This window comes from Ranitomeya imitator, chromosome 4 (assembly GCF_032444005.1).
Source record: "Ranitomeya imitator isolate aRanImi1 chromosome 4, aRanImi1.pri, whole genome shotgun sequence".
NCBI classification, from domain to species: domain Eukaryota; kingdom Metazoa; phylum Chordata; class Amphibia; order Anura; family Dendrobatidae; genus Ranitomeya; species Ranitomeya imitator.
The window spans coordinates 41,035,810-41,059,956 of record NC_091285.1 but is presented as its reverse complement, the minus strand read 5'-3'; the positions used below and the strand labels follow the sequence as shown (position 1 = coordinate 41,059,956).

General features: G+C 42.1%; 1 protein-coding gene across 1 annotated transcript in view; it reads right to left on the bottom strand.

Moving 5' to 3' along the window:
- Positions 1–12,917, bottom strand: part of PDGFRB (platelet derived growth factor receptor beta) — a 132,593-nt gene extending 119,676 nt beyond the window's left edge. The window contains exon 1 of the mRNA XM_069763587.1: positions 12,467–12,917. The gene's annotated coding sequence lies outside the window, so the exon portion shown is untranslated. The remainder of the gene's footprint in view (positions 1–12,466) is intronic.
- Positions 12,918–24,147: the final 11,230 nt, after the last annotated feature.

Here is a 24,147-nt window from a genome sequence, read left to right as displayed (position 1 = left end):
CAGGCTACCTGGGCATGTAGAGATGAAGCTGGGGATAGTCACTTGGCTTTAATGAGCATGCACAGGAAGTGATGATCTGAGCAGATGTCGCATGCATGTGGAGTGCTGGAATGAAGTGTACAAGTGTCAATCGCGTCCAAAAGGGTTTGACTACAGAAACTGAAGCTGGACTAGTCTGGGGAAGCAATGGCCCTTTGGACTAGTCCTGACTAATTAGCATATAATGAGCTGCACTTTTAAAATTGCTTTTGGCAATAAAGAAATGTTTGTATGGGCATCATTGATACATGTCACTCATATGGAGCCTGTATCTCTTTGTGGACAGAGACAATGCTTGCTCCACAGTTGTGAGTAAATTTATGATGGCTCTGCATCAAGCTTTTAAATTCTGGAAAGTTTCTGTTTCAAAGGCAAAACCTTTAAATAATCATTGCTTTGGCTCACATATGGGATGTTAAAAACAGGGGAACTCCAAAGTTCCAGGAAAATAAGTTTTCTAGGCAGAACGTCATTTTGGCATTTTATGTGAAAAAGGTTTAGACTAAGCTAAATCAGATACATCGATGATGCCACGAGCAGGAAGTGAGACGTGTTGCTTTTCTAACCGTTTAACCCCTTTTTCCTATAAGTAGGTGTTATTACGGGTTCACAGTGCATAGGATGTTTCCTTCTGGTTTGTTTGTTTTTTTCACATTTAATTTAAAGAAAATTTCCTACTAAAATAGAAAACAATCCATGATTTTTATTTTCAAAATTATTTACATTATTTTATGGGGGGGACTGGATGAATCTCTTTAACCATCAGCTTTTTAAAATATTTTACATGGTGCAACAATATTTAGACTGGCCTTGACATCAGGACAAGAACCACTCAGCGCCTTGTACCTTGATGATGTCATCAGATCTTGGAAAAATTCATAGACTACCTTCTCATGGATATTACTTACTCCACACTGGAAATTACATACATCCTGTGTTTATATCTTTCCTTTTTTCTAATTTGTGGCTCATGCCTGATTTTTACTCATGTCTTATCATTGTGTAATCACACACTATACATTGTGCATTCAGTTTTATTCATGTCCCTGTATCCTACATGAGTGAAAACCATAAAGGGTATATACACTGTGTGCAGAATTATTAGGCAAGTTGTATTTTAGAGGATTATTTTAATTATTGATCAACAACTATGTTCTCAATCAACCCAAAAGACTCAGAAATATCAAAGCTTAATATTTTTGGAAGTTGGAGTGTTTTTTTTTTTAGATTTGGCTATCTTAGGAGGATATCTGTTTGTGCAGGTAACTATTACTGTGCAGAATTATTAGGCAACTTAATAAAAACCAAATATATTCCCATCTCACTTGTTTATTTTCACCAGGTAACCAATGTAACTGCACAAAATTTAGAAATAAACATTTCTGACATGTAAAAACAAAACCCCCAAAAATTAGTGACCAATATAGTCACCTTTCTTTATGATGACACTCGGCAGCCTCCATCCATAGATTCTGTCAGTTGCTTGATCTGTTTACGACCAACATTGCGTGCAGCAGCCACCACAGCCTCCCAGACACTGGTCCGAGAGGAGGACTGTTTTCTCTCCCTGTAGATCTCACATTTTATGAGGGACCACAGGTTCTCTATGGGGTTCAAATCAGGTGAACAAGGGGGCCATGTCATTATTTTTTCTTCTTTGAGATCTTTACTGGCCAGCCACGCTGTGGAGTAGTTGGAGGCATGTGATGGAGCATTGTCCTGCATGAAAATCATGTTTTTCTTGAGTGATACCGACTTTTTCCTGTACCACTGCTTGAAGAAGTTGTCTTCCAGAAACTGGCAGTAGGTTTGGGAGCTGAGCTTCACTCCATCCTCAACCCGAAAAGGTCCCACAAGTTCATCTTTGACGATCCCAGCCCATACCAGTCCCCCACCTCCACCTTGCTGGCGTCTGAGTCGGAGTGGAGCTCTCTGCCCTTTACTGATCCAGCCTCTGGCCCATCCATCTGGCCCATCAAGAGTCACTCTCATTTCATTAGTCCATAAAACCTTTGAAAAGTCAGTCTTAAGATATTTCTTGGCCCAGTCTTGACGTTTTATCTTATGTTTCTTGCTCAAAGGAGGTCGTTTTTCAGACTTCCTTAACTTGGCCATGTCACTGAGTATCACACACCTTATGCTTTTTGTTACTCCAGTAACGTTGCTCTGAAATATGGCAAAACTGGTGGCAAATGGCATCTAGGCAGCTTCATGCTTGATTTTCCTCAATTCATGGGCAGTTATTTTGCGCCTTTTTTGCCCAACACGCTTGCGATCCTGTTGGCTATTTGCCATAAAATGCTTGATTGTTCGGTGATCACGCTTCAAAAGTTTGGCAAATTCAAGACTGCTGCATCCTTCTGCAAGACATCTCACAATTTTGGACTTTTCAGAGCCCGTCAAATCTCTCTTCTGACTCATTTTGCCAAAGAAAAGGAAGTTGCCTAATAATTAAGCACACCTTATATACGGTTTTGATGTCATTAGACAACACCCCTCCTCATTACAGAGATGCACATCACCTGATTTATTTAATTGGTAGTTGGCTCTCAAACCTGAACAAACGTGATCAAAATACAACTTGCCTAATAATTCTGCACACAGTGTAGATGTTCATGCAGTATTGCTATTGTAATCCCACAGGATTATACCACAGACAATAAATAAATTAGTCCCGCACTATACAATTTAAAAGGGGTGGAAAACGCATATAGGCTAATAAAGATAAAAATTCTAATTTTTTAGGTGTCAAATTCTGGTCAAGGCCCTTATCTCTTGGCCAGTGGGTATAGTCTCAATAAAGAAGGTCGCACACTCTAAAGCACCTGTTCTCTCCTGAAGTACACACATTGTAATTCTTCATGTTCACAGTGGGGGCATTACAGTAAAATTGAAACTGTTGATAGGTGATAACTTACTTATCGGTGGGGGTCCAATTACTGAAACTGTCACCGATCGTCATAATAGTGAAATTTTTACCCCCGACAGTCTAAGGGTACCGTCACACAGTGGCATTTTGATCGCTACGACGGCACGATTCGTGACGTTCCAGCGATATACTTACGATCTCGCTGTGTCTGACACGCTCCTGCGATCAGGGACCCCGCTGAGAATCGTACGTCGCAGCAGATCGTTTGAAACTTTCTTTCGTCGTCTAGTGTCCCGCTGTGGCGGCATGATCGCATGGTGTAACAAAGGTGTGCACGATATTGTATACGATGTGCGCATAGTAACCAACGGCTTCTACATCGTAAATATGTCATGAAATTATCGCTCCAGCGTCGTGCATTGCAAAGTGTGACCGCAGTCTACGACGCTGGAGCGATATTGGAGCGATGCTGGAGCATCACGGATCGTCCCGTCGTAGCGACCAAAGTGCCACTGTGAGACGGTACCTTAAGGGTAACGTTTGTTTTTGTGGATAGTGACACACCGGTCCTGGCATGCCAAATTAAGGAGGCTTATTCACCTTACAATGCTCCTTGAAATTAAATATGCAAATTGCCTCATCAGAGAGTAAGGGTACCGTCACACAGTCCCATTTCGATCGCTACGACGGTACGATTCGTGACGTTCCAGCGATATCCATACGATATCGCTGTGTCTGACACGCAGCAGCGATCAGGGATCCTGCTGAGAATCGTACGTCGTAGCAGATCGTATGGAACATTCTTTCGTCGCTGGATCTCCCGCTGGCATCGCTAGATTGGTGTGTGTGACACCGATCTAGCGATGCGTTCGCTTGTAACCAGGGTAAACATCGGGTTACTAAGCGCAGGACCGCGCTTAGTAACCCGATGTTTACCCTGGTTACAAGCGTAAATGTAAAAAAAAAAAACAACACATACTTACATTTTGGTGTCCGTCAGGTCCCTTGCCGTCTGCTTCCCTCTGCTTCCCGCACTCACTGACTGCCGGCCGTAAAGTGAAAGCAGAGCACAGCGGTGACGTGTGCTGTGCTTTCACTTTCACTTTACGGCCGGCAGTGAGTGCGGGAAGCAGAGGGAAGCAGACGGCAAGGGACCTGACGGACACCAGAATGTAAGTATGTGCTGTTTGGTTTTTTTTACGCTGGTAACCAGGGTAAACATCGGGTTACTAAGCGCGGTCCTGCGCTTAGTAACCCGATGTTTACCCTGGTTACCTGGGGACCTCGGCATCGTTGGTCGCTGGAGAGCTGTCTGTGTGACAGCTCTCCAGCGACCACACTACGATTTACCTACGATCACGGCCAGGTCGTATCGCTGGTCGTGATCGTAGGTAAATCGTATAGTGTGACGGTACCCTAAGAGGACAAGAACTCTATACACTTGTTGGAAGCAGAAATCCTGCAAATCACTATCGACACTTTAACAGGCCTTGCAATACGACTTAGAATAAAAAGCAAATCAGAATCTTAATTTGCAGACAGTGTTTTGGGCTATTGCCCCTCGTCAGTGCCACGTATGAGATCTGATTTGGCAAGATGACGCTATAAAATTGTAGTCCTCTTCCTCTCTGGAGACTGCAGCTCCATTCTATTGGGGATAAAAGTACTCTGTTCGGCTGATGGGTTCAGATCACAACAGTTGGACCTCCACCAATCAACAAGTGATCCCTGTAGGTTTCCCTAAAGATTACAGTAGATTGCTGGGGGTATGCTTATTGACATGGGGAACTTCTAACAAGTATGGATTCAGATGTGCCACTCGTGCAGCTATTCGGGTGCACATGGCCAGTGGAGAAGGGGGGCTCAGTGTGGAAAGTCTGTGGCAACTCCTTTGTTGATCGCACTAAAACATGGTGCAATGTTCTGTTTTGTTTTTTTACTCAGGACATTGATTTCTGTTCTCTCTCATCTTCTGTGACTTAGGCATGCCCTCCTATCATCTTTGCACCCAGCAGATGCACTTATATATAGGTAAGTAGTTGTTGTTTTTTGTTGCTTAGTCTTAGCAGGGATTCAAACTCAGGACCTCCAGAATGGCTGTCAGAAACATGAATAGTGAGACACAGAATAAGGGAATTTTATCACATAAAGATTAGTGATGAGCGAGTATACTCGTTGCTCGGGTTTTTCCGAGCACGCTCGGGTGACCTTCGAGTATTTGTTATTGCTCGGAGATATAGTTTTCATCACCTCAGTTGCATGATTTACGGCTTCCAGATACGCTGAATACATGTGGGAATTCCCTAACAAACAGGCATTCCTCACATGTATTCAGCGTATCTGGAAGCCGTAAATCATGCAACTGAGGCGATGAAAACTATATCTCCGAGCAATAACAAATACTCGGAGATCACCCGAGCAACGAGTATACTCGCTCATCAGTAATAAAGATCTGAATGTTCTTCTTTACAGGCATAACGTACAGGTACATAGAGATACTAGTACATTAGGGGTAAAAAAAAAGCTGAAAAATTAAAATCACACTTTCATTTTATGAAATTACTAAAAATAATTAAAAAAAACAAACCATGTAGAATAATTGTATTTTTTAAAATAAACATCACCAGTACATGAAATGGACAAATTTGAAATATTTGTAGTTGCAGCAAATTATTTATAATGATTGCCCATTTTTTTCTCCGCCTAACCCATAACAAATTTAATAAAAGTATATGTTTTGCAAAATGCCATCTAAAAATGTCAGCTTGTCTCATAAAAAGCATAGTGAAGCTGATGTAAGAATAAAAAGTGAACGAGGAAAGGCGAAATAAATTAAAAAAATCTTCTATCTGAACAAGAAGTATTGGAGGGTCCAGAATATCAACGTTATCATTTGTAGGTATTCTAACATTGTAGTGGCATATCACAAATTGTGTTGCAACTGTGAACCCATTTATCAGTTGTAATCTGTGTGGGAACCTGGCGGCAAGTGATCAGTTCTCCTGCAGTGCCTCCACAGGTGAAATAAAGTATTACACAGCTCCCATTAAAATCTAGTGGACTGACAGTATAAGATAAGGACCCTATGTTAAAGCTAATAAACAATGATCCTGATGCTTGAACATGGATTCTCCCACTGTTAACTCAGAATTTCCTAATTGGATTCTTTAAAGAGAGTCTATCACCCCCAAAATGCTTACAAAACCACCTATACAAGTATGTAAAGGGCTATAAAACTCATACCTGTAATATTTTAGAGATTTAGTTGGCATAAATTAATATTTATTTTGTTTCCAAATGGCGGGGGGGGGGGGGGGGGGACTCAGTGTTCCATTAAGGTGGCCAAGAGGTCAGTGTTGCGCCCCCTAAATTTGCATACTGAGCACTCTCATATCTTGATTGACAGAACACTATATGAGCTGTTCCTGTACAATACCGAGCCCCATACAGAGGTGCAGAACGACTGACTGAGCGCAGCCCAGTCAATGGCAATCGGCGGCTGTACACCCCCCGCACGGATACTGCAGCCGCACTCACATAGTGTCATCGCTGACGCTCAATTCTGATCTGCGGAAATGTGAGTGTGGCTGCAGAGTGCACTGTCAATCACGATATGACAAAATGCTCATTATGCAAATTAATGGAGGGCGATGATGCAAGAAGCCTTGGCCACACCAAGGGGGCACTGAAGACTCCTCGTTTGCATACAAAATATATATATTATTTATGCCAACTGAGCCACTAAAAGCTATACTATATGTATGATTTTTACTGGGGCTACATCCCTGTAGAAATGGTTTAGTTTTCATTTTGGGGATAAACAGTTTTCGAAATTTTTTGAAGGACGTAGATCTGGGGATTTATTATGATGGAATATAGGCTGAACTGGATGGACAAATGTCTTTTTTCGGCCTTACTAACTATGTTACTATGTTACTATGTTACTATGAAATCAGACCTTAATTGTTGCCGTCAAGGCCATTGTGAAGTCCCGCAGCATTGACATCTAATTTAACCTGGCTTTCTCGTTTACATTCGTTCCAAAATAACTTTCTAATCTCCGTGATACGCCCCAAGTAGCTGCATACCATATAGTGGTATAGTTGTGGCTGGCTCTGCAGTTTCTTAAAGTGGATTTTCCCGCAAAGCGTAAAATTGGTATCTTATTAGGAAACCCAAAGTTAAAGAAGGAAACAAAGCATTTTAGTCATATTTTATATACATAAAGATGTTTCGACCTTTTTCTGTTTTTTTTTGCAGCCGCCATTTTTACAAACAATAATAGCAGGAAGTGCAGCCTTATTGGATGTAATTTTTGAATTATCCCTCCAAAAACTGTTAGTAGAGCTGCCACTCTATCAACGCATTAACAAAATGACCGATTTACCTTTAGTCTGAGAGGATAACAGTGATAATCAATATGGCTGTACTATCTGCAAAAATTGCCGCCGTAACCGAATCGAAAAAATGTTAATATTTTTTTAATTTATATTTAAAAAAAAATAATAATTTTTGCAGCTTTTCTAATTTACAATTTAATAAAATAATGGGCATTTTTTTACCTATTAGATAGAAATCGCCTTTAAATGTGAGTGAAGAGTTGCGATACTCTGAGCGGTCTTGTGATCAGTTGTTGGGATACGTTACAGCATAAACAAATGTCGGAATACCATTAACTAGGCTGGTATGTACCAACACTTGTTCAGTCTGAGCGCTGTTTGACGCCACTTTCCCAGGCCGCCATGTGTGTTATTTGTCACTGTCACTTCTAAAGTTGAAAAGTTTCAAAGTGGCCGAGTGATGACTGCTCCAGTTTTAGCAAATGCAAAAAGTAGTCAATAGTGATGAGCGAATATACTCGTCGCTCGGGTTTTCCTGAGCACGCTATGGTGGTCTCCCAAGTATTTGTTAGTGTTCGGAGATTAAGTTTTCATCGCCTCAGCTGAATGATTTACAGCTACTAGCCAGGCTGAGTACATGTGGGGGTTGCCTGGTTGCTAGGGAATCCCCACATGTAATCAAGCAGACTAGTAGCTGTAAATCATTCAGCTGAGGCGATGAAAACTTAATCTCTGAACACTAACAAATACTCGGAGATCACCCAAGCGTTCTCGGGAAAACCCGAGCAACGAGTATATTCGCTCATCACTAGTAGTCACCTGTAGTGGAAACATCCTTTACAAACTAATAATATATTGACTATTTGTTCTGAACAGATGCGTTTGTGATCCATTAATTCCCATATTAATTTTTTACCCCAGCGCTAACACCGTCCAAAATAAATTATCGCAAACCTCATAGAAACTTTTGGTAGAAAACTTTGGCCTGACACATAAGCCTGGACGACTGGATCTAGTTGTCTGGCAGTACTTGGCCCATGCATTCTTATCATGACATGATTGGTATTGGCGCCATGTGTGTGGCCCTTGGTTTCCTGCCATAGTCTGAAACATTAAAGGGGTTGTCTCAGATATTAATTTAATGGCCAAAAAGTGCAGAGGGGGTGAATAAATAATAAAATCAGTGACACTCACCCCTAGCCAGTATTGCCTCTCACTCGATCCTGACAGTCTTTGTGAACTGCCCTGCCTTGACTGCTGCAGCCAATCAGTGGTCTACCTGGTCCACTGAGGGCCCCTTTGCAGTCCCATAGTTCAATGACAGAAGCTCCTTGCTGCTTTGGAGATGAATGTGGGCCACCTTACTTCTTGGGCCTCAAAAGTTGCACCAATGATATGTCCGCCCCTAGATTGATAACCTTGCTATTATTGGTGATGGGGCCAGTGATTGTCTGCAGTGGTAAAATGTGTGTATGGTTCACACATCATTACTACAAGACTGTTGACACCAATATATTATTATTGCTGGAGTAGCAGAGGATTTACCAGAATTTTGGGGCCTTTTTTAAAAAAAATCATGGACAACCACTTTAGCCCAATGGATTATCAAACAGCTTGAGAAACTGGTAAATGGCTAACCTGCTTAGTTACAGAGCTGTGTACCATCAGGAGACTGTTTGCTGTGGGGTCTCTTCACCTTTATCAATATCTGCACATCTGTCACTCAGGACCCTCTAAATGCTGGGTGACCTTCCTTATGGGATCTCTGACGGCAGACATATTGGTTGTCAACCAACTTGTTGTGAAGGACAAATGTACCAGTATTTTTAGCTGATGAATTGTATACTGAACGATGATTTTCTTATATTATTGCATCTTAATGAAATTGTTTTCACATCGTGTCCTAGAAACACAGGCGCACGGCTTGTTGCAAGACCCTGGTCCAGCAGTCACGTCGGTATGGAGCCCCGCAAAACCTCCTACCCCTCGCGGCTTCCCTGGTGCCTCTTCCGATCAGTAGACTTTGCAATATAATGCATAATTACATCACAGGGGTTTACTAACCAGAACAGGCACTGGGGATGCCACAGGTTGTAGGGGATTCGCAGTGCTCTGATCTGGTGGCCATGGGTTACCGACACAAAGTGCTGGACCGGAATCTTTTTGCTCAACTCAACAGTTCAGATATCAGCACTCTCTTTTGACAAGCTGAGCTCCTGTTTTATCACAACATGATCAGAACGGGTTATCATTCAAAGGAAGTAAATATTAAGTATATATTATTATTATTATTATTATTATTAATTGATAGCAATCAGAGATCTTCACCGCCATGGCGATTTTATTTATAATTAATTTGTGACAATTAATTAATTCAGGGGTGGACAGAGACAGAAGAGGACTCCTGTGCAAGATAGGTATGTGAGTTCTTTGAAGTCCAATAGTTCTTCATTTGGAGATGGAAGCGGCACCTTTACCTTTTGGGCACCTATGCAGCTGCACTGAGCACAAATGGTATCTGCGCCCCCGAATTAAAGAGGTTGTCCATTACTTTTTGATTGATGACCTATCATTAGGATATTTTATTCTCTAAATCTGAGAGTTTCAGGGTTTGATCAGAGTGTGAATAGCATAATTGTCACAATTTTCTTGGTTGTGTGACCCAAAACTTAGAGTGGTCTTTTTCCAGAAAGTGTGTCTCTATTAATTGACCAAATATAATCATTAAATAAGTTGTCCACTATTTTTAAATTGATTTCCTATTCTAAAGGTACCGTCACACATAGCGACGCTGCAGCGATACCGACAACGATCCGGATCGCTGCAGCGTCGCTGTTTGGTCGCTGGAGAGCTGTCACACAGACAGCTCTCCAGCGACCAACGATCCCGAGGTCCCCGGTAACCAGGGTAAACATCGGGTAACTAAGCACAGGGCCGCGCTTAGTAACCCGATGTTTACCCTGGTTACCATCCTAAAAAGTAAAAAAACAGACGCTACATACTTACCTACAGCCGTCTGTCCTCGGCGCTCTGCTTCTCTGGTCTGGCTGTGAGCGCCGGGCAGCCAGAAAGCAGAGCGGTGACGTCACCGCTCTGCTTTCCGGCTGACCGACGCTCACAGCCAGAGCAGGAGGAGAGCAGAGCACAACGCTGGAGGACAGACGGCTGTAGGTAAGTATGTAGTGTTTGTTTTTTTACTTTTAGGATGGTAACCAGGGTAAACATCGGGTTACTAAGCGCGGCCCTGCGCTTAGTTACCCGATGTTTACCCTGGTTACCAGCGAAGACATCGCTGAATCGGTGTCACACACGCCGATTCAGCGATGTCAGCAGGAGTCCAGCGACTAAATAAAGTTCTGGACTTTCTTCCCCGACCAGCGACAGCACAGCAGGGGCCTGATCGCTGCTGCCTGTCACACTGGACGATATCGCTAGCGAGGACGCTGCAACGTCACGGATCGCTAGCGATATCGTCTAGTGTGACAGTACCTTTAGGATAGGTAATCAATATCTGATCGGCCGGGGTCAGACACCCAGCTGTTATCGGTGTTGATGGCCACTGGCTGGAAGTACTCACTTGCGGAGCTGGACGTTTTCTGGTAATGGCTGCCGCAGGGTACTACACATCCGCTTCCTATTCAAATCAATAGGAGGCAGATGAGCAATATCAAGCCTCTGCCACAACCAGATGATGGCCAGCTCCGCATATGAGAATTACCGGCCGCCAACACTGATAACAGTAGATTGGTGGGAGTGTCAGGTGTTGGACCCCGGCCGATCAGACATTGATGATCTATCCTATGCATAGGCCATCAAAGTAAAAGTAGTGGACAAACTCTTAATGATTATATTTGATCAATTAATAGAGACACACTTTCTGGAAAAAACTAATGTAAGTCTTGGGTCACACAACTGATTGTGACAATTACGTTATTCACCCTCTGATCAAACTTTGAAACTCTCAGATGTAGAGAAGGAAATTTCTCTATTTTCTCCTTTCTATCCCTCTGTGTAAATTGGACCGCACTCGGACATCATCAAAGTGTGGTCCAATTTTTTTGATGGACCCACTGACTTGCATGACACGATTTATAGATGCACATTGCTCATGCTGCGATTTTTCCCAGACAGACTTGTGCCCGTCCCCATAGAATAACATTGGTTTGAGTGCGATATTTTGCTTTGCTGGATTTCACTTGGATCGAACATACGGTGGTCTTCACAAGCCATTATTTGCAAACACATTCGTGTTATGCCTGTGAGCCATAGTAACACTTGATCTTGCAAGGAAACAGCTGTTTCACCTGCCGGACCATGCAGCCAATCATAAAATTTGTAGGTGAAACAAGATCAAATGATTGTGCCGGGGGGGAAAAAGTGGAAAGACTGCGGGGGCACATGTTATCAGCTGCCGGATTGCCGCTGTGTGTGAATGCCTCATCATTGGAGAGGTGGATAGAGACCCCCGAATATCATCCTTGGCACAACATGGTCAGTTAGATCGTCTTAGTAAACACCCACAGCTGACATCATATTATCCATCTACTATGGTATCAAACTGCTGACTGTTTTCATCTTCAACCTGTCAAAACCTTCTCTTCCCTAGCGGGATATCGCTTTGCTTTCTCAGACATTCAGGCATTTTCTTTCTACAAACACAGTAACCATTGCCAAAAAAGTTGTGAAATGCAATAATGTGTCTTTAAGGACAAAGTGAAGTTTTCAAGCAATCCGCGACAGTGACCTGGAGTGCGGCCATCGCTGCTTTCGTTACTTCACCGGCAACATTTTTTCTTGGGGTTTTAAAGCGGTTATTAACACACATCATCCCATAATAGTCAGATGGGCGGATGCCAGTTTGTGTCGAAATCTGGACTGCTGGGGTGGATCTCTGGGTCCGTTACTGAAAAGACGATATATGATGTATATGGTATGGATTTTATGTAGATCGGTCACTTTGTGCATTAGTAAATTAATACGACCTCCATCCCCATCCATCGGAGATACTTTGGGACCATACTCGTTACTCTTATGCTCTGTTAATCATCTTGACCTCCCCTCTGTCTGACGCGACCCATTAAATAATCAGTAAATATATTTTCCGCTCACACAACTTTCATTTTCATTCTAATAGGATCAAGTCGTTCACTTTCCCAAACAATGAAGTTGCCAAAAAGTTTTTTTCTAAAGCTACACATGCACGTACTTTCCAACTTACCCGGTAGCGTGATCGTCAGGCTCCTTTAAATCTCTGCAGAAGACATTCAGATACCCTTTTCTTGTTTTCCTTTTTTCTTTTCGGATTTTTTTTTTTCTTTCTCTGAAGCCTTCAAGTTAAACGCTGGAATGTTTCGCAAATTTTTCCATTGGTTTCAATAACGAAAGGATCCAGGAAAAGAAAGAAAGAAAAAAAAAAGAACTTTTGCCAAGTTGTTAACACAAAATGTGTTGTAGAATGGATTGAGCTGGGAGAAAGCCCGAGAGCATCTTAAAGTTCGGAAACTTTTACAAAACCTTTTTTTGCTTTTTTTTCCAAAATTTGTTTCTTTAAGCGAGTCAACAAAACGTAGTTTGAGAGTCAATGAAGTGTTTTCCTCAGAAGAAGGGAGAAGAAAAGTCAAAGAAAGAAACAGAGAAGTCAGAAGCTGTCTCCGCTCAGCTGGACTGTCTTATTCTTCTACTCCCCTTTTCTTTTTCTTGACTTTTTTTTTTTGACGAAGTGCCTCCCCCTCCTGCTCTCCCCTCAGTGTGAGGGTGACTGAGAGTCTGTTTCCAATTCTGCCTGATTTATCCCTGTCTGTCTTTCTGGTCTCAGGATATGAGGGGATGTTTAGAAAATCCACAAGTGATGCCAGCTGCTGACTCATGATTTCATTAAAGTCCGACTTGTATTATTTCTGACGTTACAAATTAAAATGAGAGCCCTCCATAGGGAAACCTTTACAATGCTTATATACGACTGGGGGCAATACTTTTTTCTTAGAGGGTACACCCAAAAATGTGCTAATTACATGGTACGCCACTGCCTTTATCAACTGTAATATACGGCCAAACCTGGGAGCAAGTGTTCAATTTTCCGGAGTTGCGGATTGAAATCAGTGGACCACCCGTGTAATACATAAAACATCAAGTCCTCCAGTGAGGGAAATGCTCTTTGTAGTCATTCTGAAGGCTAAAGCTAGAGACGCACCAGTGTATACTGTCTCACTAGAGAGGATTGGGTCAATTATCACTGGCTTCCTATTGTCCAGAGGCTCCAGTTCAGAACCCTAACTATGACATACAAAGCCATCCACAACCTGTCTCCTCCATACATCTGGGACATGGTCTCCTGGTAATTACCTACACGCAATCTTCGATCCTCTCAAGATCTCCTTCTCTACTCTCCTCTCATCTCTTCTTCCCATAACCGCATACAAGACTTCTCCCGTGCTTCCCCCCATACTCTGGAGCCCTCTACCCCAACACATCAGACTCTCGCCTACCACGGAAACTTTCAAAAGCAACCTGGAGACTCACCTCTTCCGACAAGCCTACAACTTATAGTGATCTTCAGTCTATTGAACCGCTGCACAACCAGCTCTACCCTCTCCTACTGTATCCTCACCCATCCTCTGCAGACTGTGAGCCCTCGCGGGCAGGGTCCTCTCTCCCTTTGTACTTGTGTTTGCCTTGGATTGCTCATGTTTATTGTACTTTTCTATGTATGCCCCTTTTTCACATGTAAAGCGCCATGGAATAAATGGCGCTATAAAAATTGATTATAATTTATTATTATTCTAATTACACTCTGATCAGTGTGTGATCATAGTGTGATCAGAGTGTAATCAGAGGGTGATCAGAGGGTGATTTTAGAGTGATCAGTGTGATTTTAGTCTGATTTTAGTGTGATTAGAGTGTAATTTAATGTAATCAGAGAATGGTCATAATGTGATCAGAGTGTAATGAGGAATCAGAGTGTGATCAGATAGTGATTTTAGTGTGATCATGTGATCAGAGTGTGATCAGAGTGTGATTTTATTGTAATCAGAGTGTGATTTTAGTGTGATTAGCGTGTGATTTAATGTATTCAGAGTATGATCATAATGCGGTCAGAGTGTAATCAGGAATCAGAGTGTGATCAGAGTGTGATTTTAGTGTGATCATGTGATCAGAGTGTGATTTTAGTGTAATCAGAGTGTGATTTTAGAGTGATCAGTGTGATTTTAGTCTGATTTTAGGGTGATTAGAGTGTGATTTAATGTAATCAAAGTATGATCATAATGTGATCAGAGTGTAATCAGGAATCAGAGAGATTTTAGTGTGATCAGAGATTAATCAGAGTGTGATGAAAGTGTGATTTTAGTGTGACCATGTGATCAGAGTTTGATTTTAGTGTGATCATGTGATCAGAGTGTGATTTTAGTGTGGTTAGAGTTCAACCAGAGGGGGATCAGAGTGTGATTTTAGTGGGATCAGAGTGTGATTTTAGTGGGATCAGAGTGTGATCACTGTGGGATTTTAGTGTAATCAGAGTGTGATTGGAGTGTGAGCAGAGTTTGATCCTAATGTGATCAGAGTGTGACTTTAGTGCAATCAGAGTGTGATCAGAGTATGATTTTAATGTGATCAGAGTGTGATTTTAGTGTGATTTTAGTGTGATTATAGTGTGATCAGAATGTGATCAGAGTGTGATCAGAGTGTGATTTTAGTTTAATCAGACTGTAATCAGAGTATGATCATAATGTGGGTACACTGTTATCAGCATGTTTAATGTAATCAGAGTGTGATTTTAGTGTGATCAGAGTATCATCAGAGTGTGATCATTGTGTGCTCCGATTCTCTCGGATGAGGAGAAAATGGAGAAAAAAAAATTCTCCATCTTCTCCTCTCTGTCAGTCCGTGGAAATTACACTGCACTCAGCTGTCATCCAAGTGCAGTATGATGGTTTGCATGGACTCATTGACTTACATGGCCAAGTGTGATCAGAATATTTAATCTAACTCAGGCATGCATCAATTATTTAATTAGGCCGTCTCGATCCAAAGAAACAATCTGACATATACAGGCCCCATAGAATAACATTAGTCTGAGTGCGACCCAATGTATTGTCGGATTGCAATTGGACAGAAAATACGGTTATGTGCACGAGCCCTGAGGCTGAGTTCAGATCTGTGTCATGAATTTTGTTTTCTGTTCCACTATAGGACCTGATCACTGAATTAAAGCTGTGACAGATCTAACACACAACAGATACCAGTACACCCAATGGACTCCATTAATTTATAATGAGATCTAACCGGTTCCAAGACATTTTGTGGGAAAGAATAATGATGAATCCTTATCAAATGTAACAGATACTCATAGCACAATAGAAGACCACAATTAATTCTCCTATGGGTACAACTAGCTTGATGTACAACCAACAATTATAATATTCACAGGACATATATAGTCAAAATAACAACATGGTCCCCCTTGCATAGTATAGGACAAAGTAAGAAGTAAACTCCCAATGAATTAATACCGTATACGAGTCACACAGACCGGAGTACCTTGGTCGGCGTGAACCTATCCGCTATGATGGAATTGAATATGAACCTGGATGTGGGTGAGCCAGAAACCGCTACTACTTTTTCATATACTGATGATGATGGTACAAGAATACTGTTGAGTCCAACGTTGGACTTTACCTTCCTAAATAAACCTACAGCTGATATGCTAAGGAGGAAATGGGAGAATGACCAGAGGAGACTTATTTCATATGATTTGCATGTTACCACATTGATTGAATATCATCGGGAACGTAGGATCCTTCATGGATGACGACCACTCTTAAGACCTACTTTATTGCCTAATAACCCACAATTTTGTCCAAAACTTGAATCTATCTTCAACAAATTTGCTTTTGACGTTATGTTGCTTAACATTGAATTTCTGCACACAGAGATGGACACACTTAAGAAGGATCTTTCTGAATTGGATAAACAGCTGACTGAACAACCTACAGTCCAGGAGTGATGTTCCCAAAAAAGTGAAATTGGATGAGAATCTTATTAAATAAAGAAATTATATTGAGCAGACTAAACATACTAAATGAATTGACAGATGATTTGAGCTTGAGACCCTCTACCTCTAACCAATTGTTAGGGGAAAAAAAAGGTGAACAGGTTGGCACATTGAGGAGACCCCGTAGAGGTGGCTGGAAACACAGGAGGAAGAGGTATAGCGCGAGAGCAGAGGACGACAAGACTTACCACATTGAAAACCTTGGACAATGTAGGGGAGACTGAAGAAAACCTGAACAAAAGAGATTCAGAGGTAAATATTTAGTCTACTTCATTGACTGACATCCAATTGGATGTATTATCTGAAGGACTTTAATTTTGTTTCGTTTTGTATAATTTTATCGCGCCTGCGCTCCCTGGCTTCTGCGCTCCACACCTCGATTTGCGCTCCCACCCATGCGCCTGCGCACCCCACGCTTCCGACTTCCTGCCGCCCTGTTCATAAGGGGCTCCGGCCCTCTGGTCCCCCACACACCTCCGCCGCAGATGCCAGCATTTCTCTATCTCCAGGTATATATGCCTGGTTCTCTCTTTTTGCTGCTGCACACTCTTTTGCCGCTATTTTACTACCTACATACTCACCCCCATGCCACTCTTCTCCTCAGCCCCCAACGGGACTACTTCACCCCTCAAGGGACCTGTGCCCTCCAGCCCTATTTCTACTGATTTAAGGTTAGTTTCCTCTCCAGACTGTCCACCACCGATAGGCTTTCTCTTTAGTATTGTAGTACTGTATGTGATTATATATGCTGCAGGGTGCTTCCTACTGTTGCGTCTGCTCCTGTTTTTTGTTCCCTCTTCTGATTAATATTTAATTGGTCTTTATACCCCTATATTATTGCTCTAGTATATCAGCCACTGTACCTCCACATGGCTGCCTCCAGGATGCATTCCACTCTCGCTGCCTTCTGCTAAGCTACTATTCCTTAATACCTCACCACCCCATCAGCATCCCAACCGTATACCCTGATGCCGTGCTCCGCTACTTCCTGTTGGTCCCCTGATGGATGCTGTCACCCCGTCATCCACTGCCCTGGGCCACTGAGCGCTTTCTGAGGGAACTTGCTGTTATAGTTATTTTGTTTATTATTGTACAGATTTTGTATATATTTTGTATATATTTTGTGTCCATGTCTCGTGATATTTTGTATTTTTTCTTATGTCTTCAGTAAGGTTTGAAAAAGACCCTGTGGGTCGAAACGTTACCTACGAAACACTGCGGTGATAACTTTTCTTCTGGTGTCTATAATAAAGCTCAACCAATACTCTGAAAATTCCTTTTTGAGTGCGACTGTTGCTATATAGGACTGTTAGGGAATCCCCACATGTATTCAGGCTGTCCAGCAGCCGCAAATCATGCAGCTGCATCGACACAAACTAAATCTCTGAGCACATCAAAATACTCGGAGACCACCCAAGCATGCTCAGAAAATCTGAGCAACGAGTATACTCGCTTATCACTAGTCATGACTTATGAACATTGTGCGTCACCTTGGCTACGATCATGTGGCTGTTGCCTTGGTGATGCCTGGCGATGCTAACCAGGAGTGTGCGCCACCCGCACACGTGCAGTGTGTCTGGATTGTGGTCATGTGACTGCTCTTGGATGACGCACACCAGCCAGCCATGTGATTGGATGCTGCGCATGCTTGAGCAATGGATGGAGGGTACGCTAGTGGTGATAGGGCCTTGGTTCCCATATCAGTACAGATGCCTTACATTGATAGGTAGATTATAGACACACCTGGATTATACCCCCCTGTTTGTGTTTTGGCGCGCTTGATATGAGCCCACAATTTTGATCTACGTAGGGGGTCAATTACATATTCATGGCCCTTTTGTACACAGATTGAATTTCTGTAACCTGACAATGATGATGCCATTCTTGGATTGGATGATCACCATAAGAGTTTGCAAACAATGATTGAGTGGCTTCTTCTGGGGGTTATTCTTATTCTCTTTATAATACATCAAGCTATTTATAAATGTCACTATGTGGATCTCTCTTCTTGTTATTGAAATTGTTGTACTTTATATGGGGGGTTTGGCCTGTATGGTGATTGGTACATAGTTGTAAACCACACTGTATAAGGCCTGTCCTGTGATAAAGGCCTACACTGGGTAGAAACGTTGTTTATTTGATGGTGGAAAAAAACACTTTTTGGGGGAGGAACTCAACACCTTGCAATGGACGCTGTCTATTTTCTTATATACAGACTGGAGCACTAACTTCACAATGTTAAAACAAAGTATCACATTTTATTAATGAATTCACTAAATTAACAAGTATAGTAAAAATTACAAAACTGATAAAAAGATACAACCTAGAAAAATGAGGGGTATTGTGAGTCAGTATTATTAAAAAAAACTCACAAAATAAATATTTTACTCAAATCAAAAACACAGTACATAATAGTACAGCACATTGACATGACTGAAAAGAATAGACCAAACTGGCCAAAGCTAATAGCAATAGTATACTTGATGTACAATTCCCTAATGAGGGGGTAAGAAACATCTGAGAAGTGGGGGTGTTTGCACTGACAGACACATTTAACTATACAATGATGTAAAGAGATATACCTACATGCAGTGATCTGATGGGTAATTATGATATGTGGTCCTAGCACCCCATAGCGCGTTTCACCCTTGCTTCATCAGGGGGCTTGTTATATTTGGAGCCAATGTGAGTATATATAGGGAAATGATTTAATCAGTTAACTAGTGATCATATCGAAATCTATTAGCATATGTCATATGTTGACCAATGCTGATGCCCTTTATGAAGTGTTATATGTGTAGCCTATCCCGTAATGGATATCTCAGGTGTAAAAATCAAGGCGACCAATCCGCATATCGATGACATTTTTCCCTAGTGACACTTACTTCCACCTCCATAAGTTGATTGGGCTGTTGCTGTGTAATGCACCACATATGTGGCGCATGCACAGATGGTACTTCGCCTTCTGAGATCCCCGCTCCACCGGGACACCGTCCGGAGCATGCGGTGTCTCCTGGGGAACCGTGTCCCTAAGATACACCACTTCTCAGGTGTTTCTTACCCCCTCATTAGGGAATTGTATATTTGCAGACATGTGTTATCAACTATGGAGTTTCCCTTTAAATCCAGTTGTTGTTTTAGCTCTATTTTATATAGAATCGTGACACCTCCTCTTGGTTACTTGAGATTTAGGGCGGTAGGAATGAGTTTCTTTCCTCTCAGTGCCATGTCATCTGTTGACATTATGGCTTTACTGTATGCAGATGACAAGTTCGGGAATTCTATAGCTTTATTTGTTAGCTGCTTCGAACAAGAGGATCTTTGTTGAAGTGAAAATATGTTCTGTACAGTGGAGCTCAACAATGACATTGCTGACTCAGTGGCGCATTGTTCTGGCTGCTGGATGGCACAGAGTGTAATTTGTCCTATGGTTTTACAAGAACTTCATATCTGACACCCCACTAGCTTTTCACGACCACAATAAGTGACATGGAGTCAGGGGAGTAATATTATAATATAGGGTCAGCAGTCGATTGTATTCTCACAAGAGGCACAGATTAATGACGGCTCACACCAACCTCAAAATAGCGGCCATGTGCCGTGACCGATGCCTGGTCACATTGTTATTTAGATATGTGCTAAATAAAGAACAAAGCAAAGATGACAGCTAAGACCATGTGTGAGCGTCTATGTAATAGAACCACAGAGGTGCTTTGTCACTTCACTTTAATTCTTTTGTTGTATTTTGTTTTTTTAGATTTTTATTTTATTTATATATATTTATTTTGTTATATACTATGCTAAAAAGGGTTGTCCAGTCCAAATCAACAAGTCTGCAGTCGCTCTGTGTGACTGCAGACTTATAAATCCCCCAGAGCAAAGGATTCACCGCTTTCTGAGCCAGAATCCGACAAGTGGGCACACCTCGTTCCATACACTTGTATTGAGCGAGGCCGCGCCCCAACTAAAGATGCCGCCGTCCAGTGGGTGTGGCCAACTAGAGGGCGCAGACTAGATCAGTACAAGTGTATGTAGCAATGCCGTGCCCACTGAAAGGGCTCTGTCCGGGAGTATGAATAATGCATACTTACCCTCTGGTGCCGATTCAGGGATGGGGCACTTACAGGGCTGCTTGCTGTTTTGACAAAACCCCTGTCTTATCAGTAGGAGATTATCACAAGCTGGTACCAGTAGCAATAGCAAGGCACGGGAGCACCATTGCAACCATCATAAGCACTCTCTACCCAAAACCCAGCATTGACGATTATAGAGCGACGTAATGAGTAAGACCCCGGATGGGTCGAAACGTCTGCCATATAATATATCAAAAAAACATTTTCTCCCCCTTGCTCCTCCCTTGTTTCACGCACTTGAATAAAATAACTTTTTGCATCACCTGAACCAAAGAGCGTATGGTGAAATCTTAATACGTTGACCATGGTTCAACTGACCCGCTCGCTACACCTAAAACATTCCTATAAGTGCCAGGAGGTAGGAGGCAGTTCTCAGGGTCATGGACTATTTAGAGGGCCTGAAACTCGATTCTCACCAACTCTAATTATTTGGTAAAATGAACACGGTCATTCAAAGCTACAACTCATTACACACTTAATAAACCGTAATGCGACTATGTTGATACTTAAATAAAAAGTTATGGCTCTTTTAAAAAGGGAAGAAAAAATAAGCAAAAGCTCGAAAGCAAAAATTGTCCAGATCCAGAAAGACAAACTTGACTTTTTTTTGTCCTTTTTTTTTACCTCTTTCAGACACTTCTATGACTGGAGAGATGGCCTTGTGTGTTTTTGGACCTTCCAAAAAGGTTGAGAGAGCGCGACTGTGTGACCATCGCTCCTTTTACAGCAGCTGTTGCACCAATCGGAATGGAGGTCCAAGGCACTCTCACTCTGGCTATACCATAAATATCTGTCATAAGTCTACCCTTTAAATGTGTTGGTTGCCGTGTACAGAAACTGCGATTATTGACTGCAGTATTTGGAAAAAGTAGCGGTATGTGCACACGGAGGCTTTTTCAGGTGGGTCCGTACCGTAACCCTCCTGAAAAAGCACAAAATAAACATTACAAAGAATGAACATATGCTTTTCAATGTAAAGGCAACTTGCTGTTTGTATATTCTGTCTTTTCAGCTTTGTTATCCACTTCCCGTTTCCAAAGACACCAAGCGGTTAAAAAAAGTGACCCGACCATTCTTCGGGAGGCTTTTCTGTGAAAGTCGCTCACTATTTTATACATACTGGTAAAAAGAAAAAATGCAGGCAGCCAAGCCACCGCAAAAAATTACCAAAAAGATGGAAAAAAATAAACCCCGGAGTTTTCCTGAAGCGTTTACTAAGTTTAAAAGACGTGGTGTGCACATACCCTACAAAGAAGGAGACAAGCCTGTTGGAATCCATGTTAGTTTAGCTGCTCCTATATGGAAAATCCCACGAGTTTTATCTAAAATGGTCTATGTGGATAGTTATTGTGAGCTGCCCATATACTGTAGCTCCATGCTTCTGCATGATTGATCTGATATTGACCAGGGCCAATGTCTTTATATGATGAAAGGAGACGGAACATGTACAGTAGCTTCTTGGAATGATGAAGAAGATTGGAATCCTGACACATAAATGTATATCAGCATAAACCAGCCAGAACTATTACATAAAGGAACATTTACTGTAAAGACAGTTTTTTGTCTATCCTACACCTACAAGAACATTTTGAAACATGGGTTTTTCCAGAAGTTTTAGAACGTTAGAACAGATCTGCAGGAAATTCTTCCCAATGCTCCTGCCATTTTACTTGAGTTTTGGACACTGTGTGAGATGATCAGTTAGGAAAGAATGCAGACACCGGCTACAGAGCCGGAAAGACAAAGGTATGAAAAATCTCTCCAGAAGAACATTAACATTATTCTATAATATTTTATGGACATTTTTTATAGTGATATCCAAGTTCAGTAAACTCCAGACTTGTAGACATGACTCCGATACAATGGCTGGTACTTTCATCATGTCACAATTTTTTTTCTAATGTTCCTTATATGACTAATCTGTGTTGAAAACATTTCTCACTTTCTTACAGTGAGGCCCAAGGACAGAAGAACAAGGTCCAGGCTGGTGCCTCCTAAGATTAAAGGGTTTTTTACTAGTGATGAGCGAGTACACACGTTGCTCGGGTTTTCCTGAGCACGCTCGGTTGGTCTCCGAGTATTTGCGACTGCTTGGAGATTTAGTTTTTGTCGATGCAGCTGCATGATTTACGGCTGCTAGCCAGCCTGAGAACATGTGGGGGTTGCCGGGTTTCTAGGGAATCCCCCATGTATTCAAGCTGTCTAGTAGCCGCAAATAATGCAGCTGCGGCAAGGAAAACTAAATCTTCGAACAGTCACAAATACTCGGAGACCACCCGAGCGTGCTCGGGAAAACCCGAGCAACGAGTACACTCGCTCATCACTATTTTCTACAGTTTTAGAAAAGTTGACCCCAAACATTTCCTGTAATGTAAAATAACTAGAGATGAGCGAGTATACTCGTTGCTCGGGTTTTTCCGAGCATGCTTGGGTGGTCTCCGAGTATTTGTGACTTCTTGGAGATTTCGTTTTTTGTTGACACAGCTGCATGATTTACAGCTGCTAGCCAGCCTGAGTACATGTGGGGGTTGCCTGGTTGCTATGGAATCCCCACATGTAATCAAGCTGTCTAGTAGCCACAAATCATGCAGCTATGGCAAGGAAAACTAAATCTCTGAGCAGTCACAAATACTCGGAGACCACCCGAGCATGCTCGGGAAAACCTGAGCAACGAGTATACTCGTTCATCACTAAAAATAACACAACCAGATAGTACTCACCCTCTCAGGATCCCCACTGCTGCTCCTCTCTCTTTGTTTTGGCTGTGGAGCACCTCACCACTGCAGCCAATCACTGAGCACTGAGAACTGCTGAAGAGGAGGAAGGTGAGTACTATCTAGCTTTTTAATTTTGTTGTCCACTTTTCTAAAAGTGGAAAAGTCCTTTAATGGAAGACCACATAAGTTGGAGGCATACAGTGGGTAATGTTAATGGATTATTAGGTGGGGACACGTTACGAGGTGGTAGTACTGTGGTACGTAGAGGGATTTAATGTGATGTGCGCTTACCACACTGGAAACAGAGGCATTATATATGAGAGAGACTGGCAGAAGGAGGTCAGACCATTAGTGAAACTGTGTCCCAACTAGTCCCACTATTGTTTTTTCAGACCCTATTTTCCTCCTGTGAGGGTAGAGCATATCTCTCATGGCAGCTGGCAGGAGGGGCATGAGAGAAAAGACGGTTATATCAGGCATTGATTACCTACCAGATGGTGATTGGTGTTGACAAATATTTGAAGTGGTACTGGGATTAGGTCTCTGAATGAAATTGTAAACAGGTCACATGCTGAAAAGAGCAAGGCGGGAGTAACCAACTTAACTGTTTATTTCCCTTACGTGGGAATGGGAAGGATTGGTTTAACAGGAGAATATGAAGTATACAATAGAGTAAATACAGTGTGAAATATACAATGCTGTTATCAGCACACTGTGATTCTTCTAGCAGGTTCTCTATATTATCTAGCTAATTGCTGATCCTGATAGTGTCCACAAGCATATAAAGTATTATCACAATGTTCCCCTTTCTTTCTTCTATGTCCTAGCAGGGGTCTATGGTTTTTCCTGCAAAGCCACAAGTGCTTGTAACAAAATCGAGTAATATTCTCTGGGCCTTTCTCACACTGACTGGTCCCTGTCCCATCTGCTGCGCTACCCCAGATTGCACCTTGTAAGCCAGTGCTGGGAGTAACGGCCAGGTCCACTCGCGCCTCCGATT